Here is a 6006-nt window from a genome sequence, read left to right on the forward strand (position 1 = left end):
TACTTATACTTGATCCGGTAAGATAGTGAAAAGTTTATTTACTAAGCTGTGTCGCTTATATATCTCTATTTTTATTTTTTTCTCTCTCTAAACAAATAGGGTCGGGATGATCCAGGCTTGGAGTTCGCGCCAGCAAGTTTGACGATTTTGTAGAAAAAATTTAGTATTTTAAATTGACTATAAATTTGTAGTTAATATTTTTTTGAATATTGAGAATTATAAGTTTGGTATTTATGTTTCAATTTAGACGCTCTGAACCGGCATTGGTTACATTTAATAGATTATAAAATTAGACTTTTATTTATTATATTTTGTTTGAGATGAATTTGGAAGTTAAATAAAATATTTGGCTTTGTATTATCATGGGTTGTACTCATTGGTAACATAGCCGTGTTATATCCCAGATTTGGGGCGTGATATTTTATGGCATCAGAATAATTGGTTTGATTGTGGGTTAAGCTTAAAAATCTAGTAATGGGTAGAACTTAAGCTTAGATTTAAGGTTCGTAAAGTTAGATATAGGATGAGTATAAAAGAGTTGGTTTAGATCAGCGTTGCGCAGCGAAAGTATGGTGGAGTAAAAGAAGAGTCGGTATTCTTAAAGAATGAAGGTACATTAAATTTCGAGGATGAAACTTTTTTAAGGAGAGAAGAATGTGAAGGCCAGTCCAAACCCGATTTACTTGATCGACCTGGCCCATCGCTGGCCTGTACGTGTTAGGAAGTGGAAGACTCCCGGTCCTCTTCGGTGACTCCGACTAGATTTATGATTTGTAAAGTTAGGCATAGAATGAGTATAGAAGAGTTGGTTTAGATCAGCGTTGCGCAGTGAAAGTATGGTGAAGTAAAAGAAGAGTCGGTATTCTTAAAGAATGAAGATAAATTAAGTTTCGAGGGCGAAACTTTTTTATGGAGAGAAGAATGTGAAGATCAGTCGAAACCCGATTTACTTGATCGGCCTGGCCCATCGCTAGCCCGTGCGTGTCATGTGTGTGATAGGAAGTGGAAGACTCCCAGTCCTCTTCGGTGACTCCGACTTCTGGTCGGAGTCATGGAAGAGGAAGAAGACCCCCTCTGGGGGAGTCTTCCACTTTCTATCACGCGCATAACACCATGGGCCTGGATGGGCCAGGCCGATGAAGTGGATCGGGTCCGAAGTAGGCCTTCACAGTGGGTTAGTGATATTTTTGGAAGGGTTCCTTCGTTGCGTAGCCTTTTGTCGACGGGCAACAACAAAAACAGAAGAAAAAAAAAGGAAAAAAAAATGACAAATTTAAAAAGAAAAGGGGAGAAGGAGAGTGTTAAAATGAATGGAGATCATATAAAATTGCTGAAAATCTCATAAAAAGTGGTTTATCGGTTGGTCTTCATCATTTTTTCCAAGATATTTCTGATTCTTGATGTTTTTCAGATTTCCCTCACACTTTCTTATCTTGGCCAAACTATATCCCATTTGTTTCAATTATCTACCAATGCCATGTTTGTGTTGCTAGGATACGCAAGTTTGTCCTGCATGAGATCATGCAGGCTTTCTGGTTATCTACGAGACCTCGGTCCTTATCATGCATCATATCTTATTGAAGCACCTCCGTGACCTTTATCCATGCTTCTCGTCTCCGGAGTATCTTTTTCTTAAAACCCAGGGGCTTTCACCTGGTGCCCACATAATGCCATCACTGTCTCTGATACTCCTTATCTTAGATTTCAGGAGTTAAAAAGCAATGGGGTCTGATTGAAAAAAAATAAAAAAAATGCAGTTCCCATGTATGCGCTATAGCATTCCAGAGAAAAAGTAGGAGCATCTATTGAATTACAGGGAAATACGTGAACGATGCTTGTCGCTTGCTCTTGAAAAGAGAGGGGGAGATGAAGTAAAGAAGGAATGAAGTCTTTTCCTCCACGGCTATCTGAAAAAAAAAAAAAGAGAGCGGATGACAGGTTTTGGAAAGAATAGTGCTTAAGAGGCAGAAAAGAGCCTTTGCATGGTTTCCAATGGCTTTTGAACAGAGTACTTGAAAGATGACTGGGATCCTATCACTCGATAAAGAAGCATTTGATGCATGGTTGGAATGTGAGGATAATTTGATTAATCAAAAGATAAAAATAAAAATAACATTTACTAATTACAAGGCACAGTCTCTGGAGGGATTGAAAAAAAAATTATATTCAGGGTCCAAGCACGACGGGTTTTTTTCGGGTTACACCTTCCACTCCAAATCACTTTAAAGCTTGTTGCAAGCTCCAAAATAGCAATAGCTAATCTAGATGCTTGATCAACTAGGTGAGATTTGTCATGCTTTGGACCAGCACCCAAGTCCGGAACACAACACGGCCGTACACTCTCTAGGGCATAATCCTAAAAAATATACGAGGCCAAAAAAAATTATCATAACCTCAATATCTGTGAACAATAATGATCTCAATTCGTAACGAAAAATAAAACTAATCCAAGTATATAATTTATTTATCCAACTAGTGTCAGTGATGCTCTATCTATTCATCCCTTTTTCATATGATCTCAACTATAACCAAGCAACTATAGTTTAGTATTAAGCCACTAGCAACCTGTAACTCAGAAAAAAAAAAGAAAAAAAAGGTTGTGAGAATCCTGAACAATTTAAATGTGTATCATATCAATACTCGGAAAGCTCATACAAATAACATACACATATGTTCTTATTATCATCTTTTCAAAGAAGCACATACACACACACATATATCAAATGTAACCAATTATTCAACAATAATTTCTTATGGCATTTCATCCGTTTCTCATTAACTTGATTTCCATGTTTCCCATTGATTAACTTCCAACTTTGTACTAACCAAGATCATGACTTAGACCAAGATTGACAAAATTTCACTTGTAAGCTCGTAGAGGCTATTTCCATGCGTTAGCCTATGGGCGCTATATCACGCTTAAGCCCGTGGAGGCTATCTCTATGCATTAGTCCATGGACGTTGTACTACACTTAAGCCCGTGAAGGCTATCCCACGCATAAGCTTTTGGAGGCTATCTCCATGCGTTAGCTTAGCGTTATCCTATGATGAGGTTAATCCAAACTATATTTTATCTTTCTAATTTATATGTTACATTTGCCAAATCAGTTATCACTAATATAATGAATTTCTCTCAAATTTAAGGTATTTTTATCACATAATCATGTTCTCAATATCTCATATATATAATAACCATGTGAATATATTTGTACTGAAAATCTTATAAAATATATTACAACATGCCAAAAAAAATTTATTGATATATATATATAGTGATCGAGTACAGAAATTCTTATCTCTATCGCAATGCAACGCAATTACAACATTACCAATCCACACCTAACATGTCCGATCAATTTAATATCAATATAACACCAACTTATTCCTTATCAATCACCACCATATAAATAAATTAATTATTCAAAAATTACCTAATTTTAGAGTTCTCATATTTGAATTATATATTTTCTCTATTCTTCTTTAATTAAAAAAAATAAAAGGTTAAGGCCTTACCTCAATTTAAAACTATAGTATAAGATCTCGTTAGGTTTCTTTCTGTCTAGATGATTGTAACTCCATACAAAATCAAGGCTGACTATGAAAATATATTTATATAGAAAGATATACGATGTCAGCTAAATGACAACACCCAATTGTTCGAATCAATCGGCACAATATAACTCAATCTATCTGATTAAAAAACGTATATCCAATCAAAAAAAAAGTAATAGATCAAGGGTTATCAATTATGATTTTAATGGTAACTGATAAAAATCGGAGTGAAAGAAGAATAGGGTCGACTAGGTATCAACGTTCGACGATTCAGGTCAGTTTGCTCTGGCCAATCAAACCAGTTAACTCATGAAATAAAAATCAAACCATGGTATATGTAACACAATAAAGACTAATGATGATAGAGTCCAGCGATGCTCGACAATGGTCGGGATAAAGCTAGCGTGACAGGTGGTCACAACGACACTAGTCTAGGATTGTCTACTAGGGTCGACCCGAGCCCACAATGAGAACATCTAAGACCCTCCTGCTGGGCTCATGAACCATGCGAAGAAAGAGGCAATCAAGAGAGAAAAATGAGAGAGGAGAGAGGGGAGAGAGAAGAGAGAGAGCTCTTTCTTCTTCTCCCAAAACAAGGAAGAGTCCATCTCTCCCTTTCCTTCTCTTGGACCAGGGGTGGTGCAGCCAAGGGTGGTCGAGCTCTAGTGGCAGCGGCCAAGGGCGGCCTTTAGCCGCTGCACCACTGGCGACGATGGTCGGGCGGCGCAAAAAAGGGAAGAAAATCAATCCGCACCGCCCACCTTCAAAGTCTTCAAATTGACCCTTTACCGTGGCTCTCTCCAACCAGAGTCACATGATTACAGGGGTCCCCAAGGGCGGCATAACTTGGCCTATTTCGGCGGTCGGCGACGGTGGCCAAGGAAGAAAAGGATGCCGAAACAGGACATCCCTGTTTCGGATGGATCCCGGCAACTTGCCCAAACGACGGCATGGTGAAATTCTTCCGGCTGAAATCAAAGAAAAACTCGATGCGATCGCCGGCGATTGATCGAGAAGGAGAAGTGATGCCAAGAGGAAAGATGGATGGGTCTTTTTATAGGCCAAATCCAGGCATTTCTGCAGTCCAACAAGCCTTTGAATTCTGCTCCTTGCCAGACTCAGGGAGCTGGAGTCTTCCTCCCTTGACTCACGTGTCGGGTGCACATTGAGTGGCCTACACAACCGGCCCAAGCCCAACAGGCTGGACCTGGCCCACAGTGAAACGGTGCTCTACAGTCTACAACATTTCATGGTTTATAGAATCCAAAGCTCGATGGGAAGATATGCATTGGAGCTAATTTATTACCGGACAAGATTATATCGAAGCAAACACGATCAGAGCTGATAGTGGAAATATCTCATTTTCTTCAGGCTGCACGGCAGAGGCAGTGCCAGCAAATCAGAGACGTCCATCTTCAAGATGGAGCTCACACCAAGTACCTATGATGTAATTTTATTGTAGGCTTTTTAATGAACGCCCACTTGAACATGTAGAGACATGAGAATATAGTCAAGACTCGAGGCAACTCAGCTGACCACTGAAAAGAAATATATAGAAAAAAATCTCTTTACTTTAAACAACGGAGAAGTCCTGATTCTTTGGATCTCTTGGATTTAATTTTCTGTTACTACTAGCAAAGTGAAGTGAAAGTGCTAGTGAACGTACAAATCAGGAATTAGACTGGATGTGACAGGGACATTCTTCAGGGCAACCCTTTTATCCCCTTTCCTCCTTGTTCTGGCAGTAGATGTGCTCTCCAGGCGGTTCTTAAACTGAGCTAGGCTACAAGGTTGATAAAAAGAATTGGATCCTTCGAGGATTATGGATGGTTTCAATAGCTTACTCTATGTAGACGACAGTTTCCTATGAAGTTGAAGAATTCTAATTGGTTGCATTTAGATTAATTATATATAACTTGAAGTTGTATGTATATATTTAAGTTCATGGATCCAGTAAGGAGATCATTTTCGAGCAGGGGAAGTTTTTTGGGATGATGAATTCCTTATTACAAGATTTCCTTATTCATTATATGGGCGTACCACTCAATGACATGAAATATATCTGGAGTGGATATACCTTATTGAAAAAATGATGAGGATTGCAGGTTAGAAAGATTTTCAGTTATCTGCTGCTAGCATGATTAATTCTGATCAACACATTCCTTTCCAATCTCCCAATTTATCCCTTGCATGATCGATTACATTGAAAAGCTAAGGGACAGCCTTTTTGCTGATTTCAATAGCACTCACTTTGTTGCTAAATGGAGCCACAGATTTCACTTGAAAAGGAGGCGTTTTGGACAAAAATCATTGATTTGACCTTCGGAGCAAGTTCTCTATATCTTCACTCTCTAGCATATAGAGAGATATTTATGAAGTATCACATTCATTTCGACGTTGTTTCCCACCGTTGCTTTAGTATGTTCTACACAGTAAACATCTTACTCCAAGATC

Source organism: Phoenix dactylifera, chromosome 5 (genome assembly GCF_051530095.1).
Source record: "Phoenix dactylifera cultivar Ajwa chromosome 5, Ajwa_hap1_PhDact_Kaust_v1.1, whole genome shotgun sequence".
Lineage (NCBI taxonomy): Eukaryota > Viridiplantae > Streptophyta > Magnoliopsida > Arecales > Arecaceae > Phoenix > Phoenix dactylifera.